The sequence below is a fragment of the Dipodomys spectabilis genome, unplaced genomic scaffold, assembly GCF_019054845.1.
Source record: "Dipodomys spectabilis isolate Male_0828 unplaced genomic scaffold, ASM1905484v1 ptg000119l, whole genome shotgun sequence".
In the NCBI taxonomy this organism is placed as follows: Eukaryota; Metazoa; Chordata; class Mammalia; order Rodentia; family Heteromyidae; genus Dipodomys; species Dipodomys spectabilis.
Genome location: NW_024870796.1, coordinates 4,641,369 through 4,659,560, shown reverse-complemented (window position 1 = coordinate 4,659,560; position 18,192 = coordinate 4,641,369). Strand labels below are relative to the sequence as shown.

At 47.2% G+C, this 18,192-nt stretch overlaps 1 protein-coding gene across 1 annotated transcript in view; it reads left to right on the top strand.

The window, feature by feature from the left end:
- The first annotated feature begins 9,172 nt into the window (after positions 1 to 9,172).
- Positions 9,173 to 18,192, top strand: part of Tnip1 (TNFAIP3 interacting protein 1) — a 52,740-nt gene continuing 43,720 nt past the window's right edge. Inside the window, exon 1 of the mRNA XM_042688842.1 lies at positions 9,173 to 9,222. The gene's annotated coding sequence lies outside the window, so the exon portion shown is untranslated. The remainder of the gene's footprint in view (positions 9,223 to 18,192) is intronic.

Sequence of the window (18,192 nt, the reverse complement as noted above, 5' to 3'; positions counted from 1 at the left end):
TCATTGTTACCCCATCCCTCATTATCTCTCACTTACTCCTCCCTGTTTCCCCCATCCCAAGTTGTAATTTCTCTGTCCACCATAGTGTCAAGTGAGTGTTAATGTTGCTGTGGTTCATCTGTTGTCCCATGCTATTTCTGTGATTCCCTTTTCCCTTCCGCATATTGCATTGTCTACCACTTGAGCCACAGTGCCACTTCGGCTTTTGGCGGGGGGAAGGTGTTATTTGAGTGGAGATAAGACTTGTCTCACAGACTTTCCTGCCCAGGCTGGCCTGGAAATGTGATCCTCAGAGCTCAGCCTCCTGAGTAGCTGAGGTTACACCCGTGAACCATGGGCAGCACTTTCACATTTTGGTTTGGTATGATGTTTTTTTGTTTTGTCAGTAGTGGGGCTTGAACTCTGGGCCTCGTTGCTGTCCCTCAGCTCTTCAGCTCAAGGCTAATTAGTGCTCTACCACTTGAGCCATAGCACCACTTCCAGTTTTCTGGTGGTTAATTGGAAATAAGAGTCTCACGGACTTTCCTGCCCAGGCTGGCTTTGAACCGTGATCTGCAGATCTCAGCCCCCTGAATAGCTAGGATTACAGGCTTGAGCCACCAGCACCCAGCTAAGTACAATTTTTTTAAATAGATCATACACAACTCTATAAAATCAGAGACCCTTCTCTTAATATGTGAGTCCTACAACAGAAGGAGAAACACCCAGGCCCTGTGGTAGGTGGACTTGTAGGCCTCAAACCCTTGAGGTTCTCTGCCCTACTTGATACTCTATCCTGGGGAGACCAGATCACACTGGGGCACCAGGCAGTGCCCAGGGAGAAGGGCCTTGGGACAGGTTGCCTGAGGACTGAGGCTCAGGGTGAGTAAGTTAAAGAAGCTGGAAGGAGACATTCTCCTTTAGAAGATAATTCCCACTCAGTTTACCGTCCCAGGAGTGTTTTGGAAGCTGGTGGTGAAGGAGTTAGTGGTGCCTTTGGAACGTCCCTACAAAAGCCTGGAAAACCCACAGTGCTAGGATTTGCTCAAGGTGACTCAAGGTCACTATCTGCTCTATGCTCTTTCACTGTACCCAGGATCAAGTTCTCCTGTGAATGAAATGCGAACCCAAACATTAAACCCTGCTAGCTAGTCAGGTGCGAGTGGTCACACCTGTAATACTAGCTACTCCGCAAGGCTGAGATCTGAGGATCAAAGTTTAAGCCTAGCCAGGGCAGAAAAATCCATGAGACTCTTTATTTTCCACATAACTAACAAATCGCTGAAAGTGCATTTTGTGATTTAAGTGGTAGAGCCCCACAGCATTGAGCAAAAAAGCTAAGTGAGGTTTTGATATCCAGAGTATTGGCATATAGGAAAAGAAACCCTGGCCAGGCGCTGATGCTCATGCCTGTAATACTAGCTACTCAGCAAGGCTGAGATCTGAGGATCACAGTTCAAAGCCAGCCTGGACAAAAAAGTCTGTGAGACTCTTTTTTTTTTTTTTGGTTGGTCATAGGGCTTGAACTCTGGACCTGGCTGCTGTCCCTGAGCTCTTCAGCTCAAGGCTAACACTACCACTTGAGCCACAGTGCCATTTCTGGTTTTCTGGTGGGTAATTGGAGATAAGAGTCTCACAGATGTTCCTCTCTGGGCTGGCTTTTAACCATGGTCCTCAGATCTCAGCCTCCTGCGTAGCTAGGATTACAGGTGTGAGCTACTGGTGCCCAGCTTGTGAGACTCGTGTCTCCAATTAACCACCAGGAAAACCAGAAGTGGCACTGTGGCTCAAAGTCATAGAGTGCTAGCCTTGAGCAAAAGAGCTCCAGGCCTCTACTTCAAACTCTACAACTGACAAAAAGAAAAGAATAAAGAAAAAAAAAGAAAAAGAAACCCTGGCCAGTGCTGGTGACTCACGCCTGTAATCCTAGCTACTCAGCAGGCTGAGGATCAAGGTTCTATGAGATTCTCATTTTCCAAGTAACCAGCAAAAAGCCAGAAATGGAGCTGTGGTTCAAGTGGTAGAATGTCAGCCTTGAACATAAAAACCTAAGAGAGATTTTGAGGGCCTGAGTTCAAGTCCTTGTACTGGCACCAAAAAAAGAAAAGAAAGAAACCCTGAGGGCTGGGAATGTGGCTTAGGGGTAGAGTGCTTGCCTAGCATGCATGAAGCCCTGGGTTTGATTCCTCAGTACCACATATTCAGAAAAAACCAGGAAAGGTGCTGTGGCTCAAATGGTAGAGTGCTAGCCTTGAGCAAAAAGCAGCTCAGAGCCAATGCCCAGGCCCTGAATCTCTTCGCTGGCATTGTCAGCACCTTGGTCTTCCCAGAGTTAGAACACACACAATGCATCTTGGTACTGGCTCATGGCCTACCCCCCCAACCCCCCACCCCGAGTTTTCCTACTGTGGAAGATGCCTTACATGATGCCACCCAAGGAGCAGCTTAGCTGGATGCCAGATCCTTGGAGGGTTCTCAGGCTTAGCTGGATGCCAGATCCTTGGAAGGTTCTCAGGCTCTATTATTTTCTCGGCCTTTTCCAGGATCCTCGCCTCTCTCTCTCCCTTTCCCATCCTTGAGTTCAGGTCAGCTGGAGTGTAGCATTTGCATAGACCAGGCCTGGGGAAATTCCCACTGGTGACCAGGCTTCCCTTTTTGAGGTTAGACCACATCATCAGACGGCTCCCTTCCTCTCCAGCTCACCCTAGTCCTCTGCCGATCGATCACAGCCTGTGAACTGACAGGTGTGGATCCAACCACACAGATTTAGTGTCATCCTGTGATCCTGGGCACTGTCTAGAAGGCTGGACTTGGGACAAAAGTTAAACTTGATAACGCACCTGCCAGGAAGAAGACAGGACAGGGGCAGGAGATGCAGGAAACTGGAATTCTCTTTCATCAATAACTCTTTGTCTCTTCCTGGCCACCAGCCTTGCTTTCCCTGGGCCTTCATTTTCTCCTGTTGCAGTGAGAAGATTGGAGAAAATCAGCTTTGTTCCAGAGTGGATCGTCTAAGATTCACTAAGGGAAAAAAAAAAAAAAAAGCACACTTCCTTTTACAACACACACTTGCAACATTTGTTCTTGGATCCTCTTCTTTTGAAAGAAAAAAATATATATTTATATCTCTTGCAACATTCCACCCTGTATCTGTTTCTTTAGAAATCACAGTTTTACAAAACCCATTGCTGAACCCCATTTTTTCCATGCCAACAACATGACATGTACCTTTTGTGTCTGCTTCATAACTCTTGAGTTTTCATTTTTCCTTTTTATTTTTTTATGTGGGTCATGGGGCTTGAACTCTGGCCCTGGGCACTGTCCCTCAGCTCTTCAGCTCAAGGCTAGCTCTCTACCACTTGAGCCACAGCGCCACTTCCGGTTTTCTGAGTGGTTTATTGGAGATAAGAGTCTCATAGACTTTCCTGCCTGGGCTGGCTTTGAACTGTGATCCTCAGATCTCAACCTCCTGAGTAGCTAGGATTACAGGTGTGAGCCACTGGCACCCAGCTTCATTTTTCCTCTTATAACGCCATGCAAACTGCCTTGTGATCCAGAAAAAAAAAAGGATGGGGCTGAGAATATGGTTTAGTGGTAGAGTGCTTGCCTAGCATGCATGAAGCCCTGGGTTCAGCTCCTCAGTACCACATATACAGAAAAAGCTGGATGTGGTGCTATGGTTCAAGTGGTAGAGTGCTAGCCTTGAGCAAAAGAAGCTCAGGGACAACATCTAGGTCCTGAGTTCAAATCCAGGACCAGAGGGGGGAGGGAAAGGATGAGCTCCTCTAAGATTGTTGTTATCACAGACTCTGACCTAGTTCTGAGTGGGCAACTTTGCTGGTCCAAAAAGAACAGCACCAGGGCTGGGTAGGTGGCTCAGTGGTAGAATGTTTGCCTTGCATGTATGAGGCCCTGGGTTCGATTCCTCGGCACCACATAAGCAGAAAAAGCTGGAAGTGGTGCTGTGGCTCAAGTGGTAGAGCACTACCCTTGAGCTGAAGAGTTGAGGGACAGTGCCTGGGCCTTGAGTTCAGGCCACCACCGAACAAACAACAAAAAAAAGAACAACACTAGTGGTTCACACCTGTAAGTCCAGTTACTCAGGAGGCTAAGATCTGAGAATCACATTTTGAAGTTAGTCTGAGCATGAGAGCCTGTGAAATTTTTATCTCCACTGACTTACCAAAAAGCTAGAAGAAAAGTTGTGGCTCAAGTGGTGGAGCACTAACCTTGAGCAAAAGAAGCTCAAGGATAGTGCCCAGGTCCTGAGTTCAAACCCCAGTTTGGTCACAGGTACACACACACACACACACACACACACACACAAGAACAAGTGTGAGGTCACTTATATGAGAACCCATTACTAAAAGGATAGCTTCTAGCAGGGTACCAGTGGCTCATGCCTGTAATCCTAGCTACTCAGGAAGCTGAGATCTGAGACTTGGGATTCAAAGCCAGCCTGGGTAGGACACTCATGAGGCTCATTGCCAATTAACCAACAAAAAGCCAGATGTACCGGGCACTGGTGGCTCATGCCTGTAATCCTAGCTACTCAGGAGGCTGAGATCTGAGGATCTGTGGTGGTGTGGCTCAAGTGGTAGAGCGCTAGCCTTGAGCTGAAGAGCTGAGGGACAGTGCCCAGGCCCAGAGTTCAAGCCCCATGACTGACCAAAAAATAAATAAGTAAAAATAAAAATCCAGAAGTGGAGCTATGGCTCAAGTGGTAGAAGGTTAGCCTTGAGAAAATATTCGGGGACAGTACCCAGGCCTTGAGTTCAAACCCCAAGACCAGCATGCGCGCACACACACACACACACACACAGACTTTTTTTTTAGCTGACATGAAACCTTTTCTTTTGCCAGTCCTGGAGCTTGAAACTCAGGGCTGGGCACTGTCCCTGAGCCTCTCTATGCTCAAGGCTAGCATTCTACCACTTGAGCCACAGCACCACTTCTGGCTTTTTCTGCGTATGTGGTACTGAGGAATGGAACCCAGGGCTTCATGCATGCTAGGCAAGCACTCTACCACTAAGCCACCTTTCCCAGTCCTGACATGAGACTTACATGAGACTTTTCTAATGAATTTGATGCTCAGACAAGAAGAAGCACACCCACTACCTCCCACTGCTTTTCCATGGCTAATTCGAGCAGGCAACTCTCTCTTGGGAGTTGGAAGGCCTAACTCAGCATCTGCTGAGTAAATTCCAGGGTGACTCTGGAATTTCTTTTAAATGCTTCATCTAGGGCTCTGCACCCGCCCCACCCGAGAAAACCTGGTTCCTTAAGTGTGTGGAGGAGCCCCAGAAATGTGCTGACCCCTAGGTTTGGTTCTAATATGATGATGAGTTTCTGTTATTGGTGAGCTTTCAACAGAATCCGTGAACGAAGAACCCCGTGAAGTCATAACTCATAGTTTCCAGAATAATCATCGAGTGGCTTCCACGAGTCCAGTGCTGTTCCCAGAGCACCAATGGCAAGAACCTAGGGGAGGGAGGGAGAGGGGAGAGGGTGATAATTAGTATCCAAAGAATGGCCCTAGAAACTGGGTATAGGTGGCTCTCGCCTGTAATCCTAGCTACTCAGGAGATTTGAGATCTGAGATCTGGTTTAAAACCAGTATGGGAAGGAAACCTATGTGATTCTAAGCTCCCGTGAACTAGCCAAAAGCTGAAAGTGGCGCTGTGGCTCAAGTGGTCAAGCCCCAGCCTTGAATGAAAAACTTAAGGGACAGTGCCTGATTCCTGAGTTCAAGCCCCAGTACTGGTGCGTGTGCACGCAAACACACACACACACACAAAGAAAAAAATAAGAACATTAATCAGAACTGTGAAGAGAGAAAAAACATTGTAGCAGGAGTCAGGAATTTTTGCCTTACTCATTCAGAACTCATTTCCGATTTAGGCTTCACTTCCTCATCTGTAAGATGATGCATTTTTCTTGATCCTTCTAGCATCCATCCCCTGTAAGGGCACAGAACTGAGGATCCAATTCAGTGAGCTCTCTACTTCTACCTGCCTCCCCCTTACCCATTTCCCATCCAGGGCTTGCATGAGACCCCAAGGAGACCTGGCCTTGGCCATTTCTCCAAATTCACTGCCGATTCTTCCTTCTCCTTTGTTTCCAACCTCAGGCTGAAGGCCATTTTCAGTTCCCTGAATCAATTCTCTCTTCTAGGTGTATATTCTGTTCTATTGGATGTCATCCCCTTCCATATGATCTTGTTTGACTACTTCTAGGTTTCAGGTTAATAAGTCACTTTTTCATCGAGTGCCAGTGGCTCACGCCTGTAATCCTAGCTACTCAGGAGGCTGAGATCTGAGGATCTCAGTTCAAAGCCAGCCTGGGTAGGAAAGTCTATGAGACTCTTATCTCCAATAAACCACCAGAAAACCAGAAGTGGCACTGTGGCTCAAGTGGTAGAGTTCAAGCCTTTTTTTTTGGGGGGGGGGAGCGGGGTCTGGTCATGGGGCCTTGAACTCTGGGCACGGGCGCTGTCCCTCAGCTCTTCAGCTCAAGGCTAGCGCGCTACCACTTGAGCCACAGCACCACCTCCGGCTTTTTTTTTTCTGCTTATGTGATGCTGAGGAATCGAACCCAGGGCCTCATGCATGCAAGGCAAGCGCTCTACCACTAAGCCACCTTCCCAGCCCCTGAGTTCTAGCCTTGAAGGAAAAAAAAAAAAAAGCTCAGGGATAGTGCCCAGGCCCTGAGTGCAAACCCCAGGACAGGCACAATATTAAATAATAGATAAATAGATAGATGATAGATAGATAGATAGATAGATAGATAGATAGATATGCCTGGTATTACTGAAGAACTGAATTGCTACCTTTATTATATATATATATATATATTATATAATATGTATTATATGTGTGTATATATATATATGTATATATATACATATTTAAAATCATCTACCACTTGTGCCACAGTTCCACTTCTAGCTAAAATGTAAAAGTCTCATGGAAGCCAGGCGCTATGGCTCACGCCTGTAATCCTAGCTACTAAGGAGGCTGAGATCTGAGGATCAAGGTTCATAGCCATCCCTGGCAGGAAAGTCTGTGAGACTCTTATCTCCAATAAACCACCAGAAAACTGGAAGTGGCACTGTGGCTCAAGCGGTAGAGCACTCTCCTTGAGCTGAAGAGCGCAAGGACAGCACCCAAGCCCAGAGGTCAAGCCCCACGACCAACAAAAAAAGTCTCATGGGCTTTTCTTCCTAACCTGGTTTCTGAGATTAAATCTCAGCCTACTGAGTAGCTAGGATTATAGACATGAGCCACTGGCACCCAGCTTTAATTACTTTATAGTTAAGTAAATTGGTCAAATGTGGCTAATTCTACCGGATAGGACAGTCTTCCTGTTTATGGGGGTTTTGGTATTTGGGTTTTTTTTTTCCCTGCCAGGAATGGAACTTGAACTTGGGGCATCTCACTTTTGCTTAGCTTTTTTGATAAAGTCTGGAGCTCTGCCACTTGAGCCATAGTTCCACTTCTGGCTTTTTGCTAGTTAACTAGAGATAAGTCTCAGGCTTTTCTGCCTCAGGCTGGCTTCAAGTACTGGATCCTCAGCCTCCTGATTAACAAGATTGAGGTTTGAGCCATCAGGGCCTAGCTCCTGTGAGCTTTGAGAAGAAAGTAGATCTGATTTGTCCACCGAGCACACCCCCAGCCCAGACTTGTGCATTCCTGTATCCTTACTTGCTGTAAGATGAAGATGTTTGTATCCAAGGAAATTCAAGAGAAGCCAGCTCATACAACAACCCTTCTATCCTCTTCCCAGCATCTGTGCATAGGACAGGGAACAGAGACATTAGGTTTGAGGACTGGAGGCATGCTTCAGTTGGTAGAGCGCTGATCAATCAGTGATCACATCAGGTACCAAGTTCAAGACTGGATCTCTGAACAAGGGAAAAAAGAGACCTTAAGTTTCTCTTAGCCCTTACATTCTCTCCCTCTCCACACCCCCTGTCTCTCTCATACTGGAGCCTGAACTAAGGGCCTGGACTCTGTCCCTTAGCTTTCTCACTCAAGCCTAGCTCTATGGGGCTGGGGATGTGGCTTAGTGGTAGAGTACATGCCTAGCATGCATGAAGCCCTGGGTTCGATTCCCTGGAACCACATAAACAGAAAAAGCTAAGGTAGCACTGTTGTTCAAGTGGTAGAGTGCTAGCCTTGAACAAAAGGAGCTTAAGGACAGCACTTAGGCCCTGAGTTCAAGCACCAGGACTGGAAAAACAACGACAACAAAAAAACCAAAATAATAGTACTCTACCACTTGAGCCACAGCTCCACTTCCAGCTTTTGCTGGTTAATTGGAGATAAGAGTCCCACAAACTTTCCTGCCTGGGCAGGCTTTGACACATGATCCTCAGCTCCCAGTCTCCTGAGTAGCTAGGATTACAGGCGGGAATCACAGGCCCCCAGCCAAACACTTGTCTTTAAGCTCCATAGCAAAAGTCAGGCACAACAGGGCTCATGGTCCCTATTTTGCAGCAAGGAGTCGAGATGAGTGGGGTGAGCTCCCTGGATTGGGTGGGGGGGGAGGGTCCTCTGGGCACCACTTGGCATCTGAAAGCAACCCAGCCATGCAGGAAGGGAAGGCATGGGTTTTTCCTTCTCTGCAGAGAATCTGCAGAGAAGAGGAATTCAGTGGAAACAGATGGATGGGAGCAAGGCAGGAAGATGTGGGCTGGACCTCTGGCAATTTCCTCAAGCCTGTGAGTGCTGGAATCCCCCCACCTTAGGCAGAGGAGGAAGTGGAGAGCCTCAGGAGAACCCAGAAGGACGGGACAGGTGGCCTCTGTGTCCATTTCCCCCAGTCCACTCAAAAACTCACCAGGCATCCGGTGGTGCTTCTCCAGGGGACTCCCCTCCCCCTCCCTGGAATTCCTGGCAGGCCACAGCTGGTCTGGGAAGTGACAGGTGGAGGCTGACAAAATATAATATATATATATATATATATATATATACACGCACATATATATACATATATACACATATATATATATAATATATATATATATATATAGGACCCTGTGCTCTGCCAGAGGCAGAGGCTAGGGCCTCAGCTGGGCCTATAGAGTTGTCTGGTGGCTGTGCTCCTCCATCTTGGGGAATTCCCCTCCTGCCTAAAAGTCAGCCCAGCCCAGCCCTCCTTCCTGCAGAGCACACAGAAAGCCCAGCAGTCTTTCTCCGGGACGTACTGTACTGGCCTTTGGACTTCCCTGCCCTTCTCCAGGTAAGAGAGACGCAGACTGGGAGCAGGTGGACCACAGGGCATGAGAAAGTTACTTACCATACAAGGGTGCCCCCCCCCACCGGGCCCCCAAACCACCAGACTCCTTGCCAGCTCTGTGCCAGGAGCTGTCTGTATCTTCTCTTTCCTGCCCACTGGGGTCTGTTCCTCCTCAGCCCAGTTTGCTGGGCTTCCCACTCCCCAACCACCACCCCCGGTCCCCTACTTCCCCCCCCCCCCCCCCAGATCTGGGCTCTGGATCTCTTTGCTCCTTGCTTGGCTTCATGTTCCCATCTTTATAATCCCCTTCCTCTACCCTTCTCTTCTTGCCCTGTCCGCTGCTCTTTCTTCCAGATGTTCCTAGATACACACACACACACACACATACACACACACCCACATCCACACCCACACACACACTAGGGAAAGAAAAGAAAGATCTATTTTGTCTTACCCCATGGGTCTGAGTGAATGTACGTGTTTTGTTAATATGAGAATGTTTGTGTGTCTATGTATGTTTTTTGGGGAGATGAGGCATCCAGGGTAACAGGGTTTGGAAGTAAAAAATCAGACAGCAAGAGACCAGGTGGGAGCCCAGGCTGCCTGGGAAGCGTTTAGTGGCCAGGCCCTTCCTTGACAGTGGAGAAGACGAACCTCCCACTCTCTCCTGGTCTTATTTGCTGCGTGGGCCGCTGGCTTTCCTCTGGTTGAATCTTTCACAGAGAGCTCAGGGCCCTGGGAACGGGCCAACAGCTGGCACACAGTGGGCATGCGTGCGGCCTTGTCTTTGATCACAAACAGTCCAGATTTTCCCAAAACTGGTCACAGGCCAGGGAGCCCAGGGAAGTCCCTGGCTAAGAGAAGCCACATCCTCAGATGACTTCAGGGGCTGCAGAGGGATAGAAAGAGAATGCAGAAGGGCCTAGAAGGGCACAGCTTGTGGGAAGACACGGGGGCAGGGTAGGACGAGAAGGGGAATGCACTTGGGGGCCTGCTAGGGCTTCCCAGAATTGGGAAATGCCTCATTTGCTTGTGTGGGTCTGCCTCCCTGAAGTGGGCCAACCTCTTTCCACTCCAGGAGGATGATAAGGCCCTTCCTGCCAACATCTAGTGTGACACCTGACCTGGAGATAGTCAGGCCAAAGGGAGAGAAGCAGCAGGAGGGAAGACTCGGGACTCCTGAGGGCCTGGGGGAGGGCCCTGCCATGTCACGTATGTGACAAGGCTGGGAATTTCCCACAGTGTCACTTTGTGCCAGTTCTTCTTCTGTGGTACCCTTAAAAAAAAAAAAAAAAAGTAACATGCAGGCTAGGGACACGCCGGGGAAGAAAGAGTTGAGAAGGAGAAAGAGAAACAGGAAAGAGCCTGGGTTTAAAACAAACAAACACACAAGCAGCAGAGGCCTGCTAGCAACTCAGGAGGCTGAGATCTGAGGATCCCAGTTCGAAGCCAGCCCAGGAAGGAAAGTCCATGAGACTCTTATCCCCAATTAACTGCACCCTCCCCATTGAAAAAAATAAAAGCCAGAGGTGGAGTTGTGGTTTCAGTGGTAGAGTGCTAGTGTTGAAAGGGGGGAAAAAAAATAAGATCAGGCCCTGAATTCAAGCCCCAGGATCAGCACCAAAATAACATAAGAAAGAAAAATAAAATGGCAGCAAAGCCTTATATATAGGTCTAGCTCCTCAGAGACTTCTGGGAAGTCTAGGTGAGTTGCTCCCTAGCTGTGGGTTCAAGGGGTTCCCCCTTGGAAAAGGCAGAGAAACAATCTCTGGCCCCTCAGAGGTTGCTGATCATAACTGCTCAGGCCAAGCCCTGTGACATTCAATTCTCATGGCCCTGTGAAATGGGGTTGAGAGATGTAAATGGGCGGCTTGGGATCTTAGTCCGGGTTTGTCTGCCTCCAGAGCCTACACCTTAACTCCTCCTTGTCTTCAGGAAAGATGTTGAATACATATACAATGTTAGCTTAAGAACTATCTTACCATCCTCTCATGAAGGTGAGCCAAGAATTTTAATTGTTTTTGTATGTGCTGGTTCCTGGGGCTTGAACTCAGGGCCTAGGCACTGTCCCTTAGATTCTTTTGCTCTACACTAGATCTCTACCACTTGAGCCACAGCTCCACTTCTGGCTTTATTGGTGATTAATTGCAGAGAAGAATCTCATAGGCTTTCCCGCCCGGGTTGTTTTCAAACCTTCATTCTCAGATCTTAACCTCCTGAGTAGCTAGCATTACAGGTATGGGCCACAGTTGCCTGGCGTGTGTGTGTGTGTGTGTGTGTGTGTGTGTGTGTGTGTGTGTGTGTGTGTGTGTGTGTGTTGGCACTAGGACTTGAACTCAGGGTCTAGTTAATATTCCTAAGTCTTTTGGTTCAAGGATAGTGCTCTACCACGAGTCACTACTCTACTTCCAGCTTTTTGATGGTTAGAGATAAAGAGTCTCACAAACTTTCCTGCCTGGGCTGGCTTTGAACTGTGATCCTCAGATCTCAGCCTCCTGAGTAGCTAGGATACAGGTGTAATCTTACAGCACACCATTGTGCAGAAAAATTTTAAAATGCTTTCTCTGGCAGAGGAAAGGAAGCTAGAGACCTAGACTCTGCTCATTTATTTACTTTTTTTTTTTTTTTTTTTTTTGTCGGTCGTTGGGGGCTTGAACTCTGGGCTTGAGCGCTGTCCCTGTGCTCTTCAGCTCAAGGTGAGCGCTCTACCACTTGAGCCACAGCACCACTTCCGGTTTTCGAGTGGTTTATTGGAGATAAGAGTCTCACAGACTTTCCTGCCCGGCTGGGTTTGAACCATGATCCTAAGATCTCAGCCTCCTAAATAGCTAGGATTACAGGTGTGAGCCACCTGTGCCCGGCTCATTTATTTACTTCTTGCATGATTACTTGGTGCCATTTCAGCCCATGCCATGTGCTTGACATATTAGTTCATTTAACTATCACCCAGATCTTTTTCAGATACTAACACACCCAGCACCAAGAAAGACCTAGAATCCTCTGTAGTCTTTGTTTGTTTTGTTGGTTGTAGGGCTTGAACTTTGGGCATAGGCGCTGTCCCTCAGCTCTTCAGCTCAAGGCTAGCACTCTACCACATGAGCCACAGTGCCATTTCCAGCTTTTTCTGCTTATGTGGTGCTGAGGAATGGAACCCAAGGCCTCATGCATGCAAGGCAAGCACTCTACCACTGAGCCGCCTTCCCAGCCCCTCCACTGTGGTTCTTAATATTCCTGAGACTGCCTCTGGCTAATCTGAGGATGGGAAGATTAAGATTAGAAGCTAATCTGAATTGACAGAATGGATCCAGGACTGTTCTTTCCCAGGCTCCTTAGCGACAACCCTGACCACACCCCCAGCTCCACTCACCCCTCACCAAAGCTCCAATTCTTTCATTCTCCTAACGGAGTCTCTCGAACCATGCTGTTGATTTCCCATCAGTGGTGTGTGGCCAGAACCTTACTGCAGGGAGAGCAGAAGATTTGGGGGCTAGACACCCGTATTTATTCCCAAATCCATGGAAGACTTCCTACAAAGCCCAGGCTCCATTCCCTACAAAATTAAGGCAGGCTTCATTATTTTCCTCTTGTTCATTTTTCTTTTTTCTTCTTCTTGCCAGTCCTAAGGCTTGAACTCAGGGCCTGGGCACTGTCCTTGAGCTTCTTTTTGTTCAAGGCTAGCATTCTCCCACTTGAGCCACACTACCACTTCTGGCTTTTTTTGTAGTACTGAGGAATCGAACCCAAGGCTTCATGCATGCTAGTCAAGCACTCTACCACTAAGCCACATTCCCAGCCTCTCATGGGCTTTGCTGTGCAGGTTGGCTTCAAACCATGATCCTCAGCTCTCAGGCTCCAATGCTCAGCTTTTGCCTCTTGCTCGCTGGCCAGATGTCAAGGAATAATGTTTAAGAGAGGTAAGAGAATCAGCTGCTAATGGCTCAAGCCTGTAATCCTAGCTTCTCAGGAGGCTGAGATCTGAGAATCAAGGTTCAAAGCCAGCCTGGGTAAGAAAGACTACGAGACTCTTATCTCTAATGAACTACCAGAAAGCCAGAAGTGGTGCTGTGGCTCAAAGTGATAGATCAGTCTTGGGTGAAAGAGCTCAAGGACAGTGCCTAAGCCCTGAGTTCAATCCCCAGTACCTGCCCCCCTCATCCCTCCTTCAATGCCACACAAAGGAGTAGCACCAAGTTAAGAACCTGGCTGTATTGTAAATCTGAAGCAAGCATGAGTTACACCAAAACCCATTTCATCTGTGAAATGGGATTCCTGGTATCCAGGTCATTGGCTGTTGGGAGATAAACCATGCAAAGGTACAAGCCTAGCACAGCATTACCTTTCTATGTTTTGTAACACAGGCTGCCACCCCCAACTTCTGGTACTTGGTGTGAAGCTGAATTAGTTAATGGTGGATTTTTTTTTTTTTTTTGCTACTTATTATTATTATTTGTCAGACATGGGGCTTGAACTCTGGGCCTGGGCACTGTCCTTCAGCTCTTCAGCTCAAGGCTAGTGCTCTACTACCTGAGCCACAGCACCACTTCTGGTTTTCTGGTAGTTTATTGGAGATAAGAGTCTCATGGACCTTCCTGCCTGGGCTGGCTTTGAGCTGCGATCCTCAGATCTTAGCCTTCTGAGTTGCCAGGATTACAGGTGTGAGCCACTGGTGCCTGGCCATTTTTTTTTCCCTTCAGAAGTGTACTTGGTCTGACTTTGGTAGAGGTGGTAGTAGAGGAAGGATTGGCAAAAACCAGGTAGTTGCAACCTTTAAACAAAGAAAAACATAACCAAACATGGGCTGTTCGGCTCTCTTCAGGTGGGGCTTTGCCCTGGTACTTGTTGTCACTCTGGAAAAGCAAGGAGTTGTCGTCTGTCTGAGTCACTCAGCAATCAAGGGTCAGGCCCAGCTTCCTGATTTGGAAATCCCCATCCAGGCTGAAGGGTGGCAGAGAGTACAAAGCTCGGGGATCTGTCACCCCTCTCTCTCTCTCTGGGCCCGGGTGCTGTTATTGAGCATTCAACCACTGGAGCCACTCAGCTCCACTTCTGGCTTTTGGGGGGTTAATTGGAGATAAGAGTCTCAGGGACTTTCTTGCCCAAGCTAGCTTTGAACCATGTTCCTCACATCTCAACCTCCTGAATGGCTAAGATTACAGGTATGAGCCATCGGCTGTCCAGCTAATTTCTCCCATCTCTTTTGTGTCCCCAGGCCAAGGTTCCCTGGGGGGGGGGGTATAGATGGTAAACTGAAATCCAGTGAGATGGCATTGCTTGTTTGAACAGTGCATACAACCCATATGTACATTCCACTGTTCTGTCTAAAAGGCCTACTGTGTGCTGAGCCTTGGGCTTTATTCGCATTACCTCATTGTCTTAATGATCACATGAAGGGAGGGTACAATCATCCCCATTTTTCTAGAAAACAAAAACAAAAACAAACTTGGGATTTAGAGCTTGCCCACGTAGTAAGTGGTGGAATAGGCATTGTAATCCTAGTAGACACACAGGTGACAAAAACGTTCAGGTACTGGGGCTGGGAAGGTGGCTCAGTGGTAGAGTGCTTGCCTTGCATGTATGAGGCCCTGGGTTCAATTCCTCATCACTACATAAGCAGAAAAAGCCAGAAGTGGTGCTGTGGCTCAAGTTGTAGAATGCTAGTTTGAGCTGAAGAGCTGAGGGACAGCGCCCAGGTCCAGAGTTCAGGTCCCACGACCAACAAAAACAACAAAACAAAAATTCAGGTCCTGGAGGCTCAGGCCTGTAATCCTAGCTACCCAGGAGGCTGTAATATAGAGGACTGAGGATTTTCTGCCCAGGCAGAAAAGTTGGAGAGACTTCATCTCCAATTAAAAAAAAAAAAGCAAGGAGACATGGCTCAAGTGGTAAATTATCAGCCAGATTACTCAGCGGGGCACCGGTGGCTCATTCCTGCAATCCTAGCTACTCATGAGGCTGGGAGCTGAGGATCAAATTTCAAAGCCAGCCTGGGTAGCAGTCTGTGAAACTCTTTATCTCCAATAAACCACCAGAAAACTGGAAGTGGCACTGTGGCTCAAGTGGTAGAGCACTTGCCTTGAGCTGAAGAGCTGAGGGACAGCTCCCAGGTCCAGAGTTCAAGCCCCACAGCTGACCAAAAAAAAAAAAAAAGATTGCTCAAAGCCACACAGTGAGTGCTCAAGACTAGAACCCAGGGCCTTTGCTTCCAGTCCTGTGTGTTCTATCCACAACACCGTGTTGTCCTGACAATGTGGTGATTTCTTCTTCCTCTCTCTTTTGTGCCAGTACCAGGGCTTGAACTCAAGGCATCACACTTTTGCAGTGAGATGCTGGGTAATGGTTTCATGTCAATGTCCTCATTCTCCAACAAGGTTACTTAGGAGTCATTTGGCACTTATGGGATATGATACTCTAAGGTCAGACTTTTTTTCATTAAGTAGTTATATAAAGAGGTTTCAGTTCCACAAGTTCAGTTGTAAGAACAATGTACCTTGCTCAATGGCCACCCCTTCCTTCCACCATTCTCTCCCATTTTTACCCTTCTCTCAAACAACAACAAAACCCTTATAATCAACACTTTGGGATCGGAGGCATGGCTCAGGTGGTAGAGCACCAGCTAATGAGCAAAATTATCAGTACCAAGTTTGAGTCCCAGTCTAGGGCAACCCCACACCCCCCCAAAAAAAACACAATATTTTTTCCCCTCTCCTATCCCTACTCTCAAATTATATCATTCATTTATGTCAGATTTTTTTTTCTCTGTGTGCCATTACTGAGGTTTCAATTTGTGGCCTGGGCCTGGTCCCTGGGCTCTTTTGCTCAAGGCTAACACTCTACCACTTGAGCCACAGTTCCACTTCCAGCTTTTTTGTTAGTTTATTGGAGATAAGAGTCTCATGGACTTTTCTGCCTGGACTGGCTTCGAACTGTGATCCTCAGATCTTAGCCTCCTGAGTAGCTAGGATTACCATGGGAGCCATCAGCATCTATCTTAGGTCAAGATATATATTTTTTTATTTTTACACGAACAACTGGACTAATGTGGAAACATAATGCAAATTATAGCCTCTTCAATTTTAAGTAAATTCCAATGCTCATGGGGAGAGGGGTAGAGAAGGCTGGGGTTGGCCATCCAGGAGGGGGTGAATCAGGTAGCACAGAGGAAGCACAGGAGATAAGAGCCAGTTAGGGACTGATAAAAGGCACCAAGCTATAGCATGACATCAGTGGTGTGAATTGGGTCCTAGGTTCCAAGTCCCGTTTCCTCTTGGGATGGTGACAACTGGAGTCTGGCTGGTGAGTTTTGTTTTGTTTTTTGGTCGGTCATGGGACTTGAACCCTCGGCCTGGATGGACACTGTCCTTCAGCTCTTCAGCTCAAGGCTAGCACACTACCACTTGAGCCACAGCACCACTTCCAGTTTTCTGGTGGTTTATTGGAGATAAAAGTCTCATAGACTTTCCTGCCCAGGTGGCTTTGAACCTTGATCCACAGATCTCAGCCTCTTGAGTAGTTAGGATTACAGGCGTGAGCCACCAGTACCTGGCTCTGGCTGGTGTTTGGGACTCCTCTCCAGAATCAAAGTGGATGGAAATTCCTTCCCATAATGAAAGTGAACTGGAATATTGTTTTGAACACTTGGTAATACCTTTGAAGTGACTGAGGCAGGTGTGTGTTTGATCATACCACTTGATTGACAGGTTTCCCCATTTTACTATAAGGACCTAGATGAACTAGTTCCTGGAATCCTTTCCCCCAGTCATTTTAGATAAAGGTCTGTCAGTGACAAAAGTTTTGTTGTTGTTGCTGTTGTGTATTGGGCCCATTCTGGGGCTTGAACACAGAGCCTGGAGTTGTCCTTGAATTTTTTTGCTCAACATTAGCATTTTATTTTTCTTGGCTGGTTATGGGGCTTGAATTCTGGGCCTGGGTGCTGTCCATCCGCTCTTCAGCTCAAGGCTAGCTCCTCTACCACTTGAGCCACTGGCTTTCTGGTGATTAATTAAAAGATAAGAGTCCCATGGATTTTCCATCTTGGGCTGGCTTTGAACCTTGATCTTTAGATCTTAAGATTACAGGTCTGAGCCACTGGCACCTGGCTGATGGATGACAATTTTTTTTTTTTAGGTCTTTGCAATATGCTTCTCATATTTGCTCAGTTTAAAGAATGGTTGGCTGGGAATGTAGCTTAGTGGTAGAGTGCTTGCTTAGCATGCAGGAAGCCCTGGGTTTGATTCCTCAGTACCACATACACAGAAAAAGCCCAAAGTGGCACCGAGGCTCAAATAATAGAGTACTAAAGCTTTGAGTGAAAAGAAGGTCAGGGACAGTTCCCAGGCCCTGAGTTCAAGCCCCAGGACTGGCAAAAACAAAACAAAACAAAACAAAAAAAAGAGTGGTCCTTTATTTCAAGGTCAGGCCTTTCACTTTTTTCTTGGAGTTGAAACTTAACATTTCTGCTAGGTATAGTGATGTACACCTCTAATCCTAGCTACTGCAATAGCTGGGGCAGGAGGATCACACATTCTAGGTTATATAGCCAGACCTTATCTCAAATAAACAACCAAAAAAAAAAAAAGTATTCCTAACCTTAAACAAGTGAATGCTCCTCACTGTAACAGCTTCTTGGGATTACCTGGCCTATATATAGATGGGTGGGATGGAAGGATTTGTCCACCTGGTTTTGGATCTTCTTTCTTTTTGGATCTTGTTTCAACCTCTTGAGGTCTTCTATTCTCTTTGTGCCTTGTACATTATATTAAGAAAAAAAAGAATTGAGTGGAACATAACCTCCTTGCTACGGTGATTAGTGTCTGTAGTAGTTACATGTGCAAAAAATGTTAATAGTGCCCAGCACCGGTGGCTCACCCCTGTAATCCTAGCTACTCAGGAGGCTAGATCATAGGACCACGGTTCAAAGCCAGCCTGGGCAAGAAAGTCCCTGAGATTCTTATCTCCAACTAACCACCAAAAAAC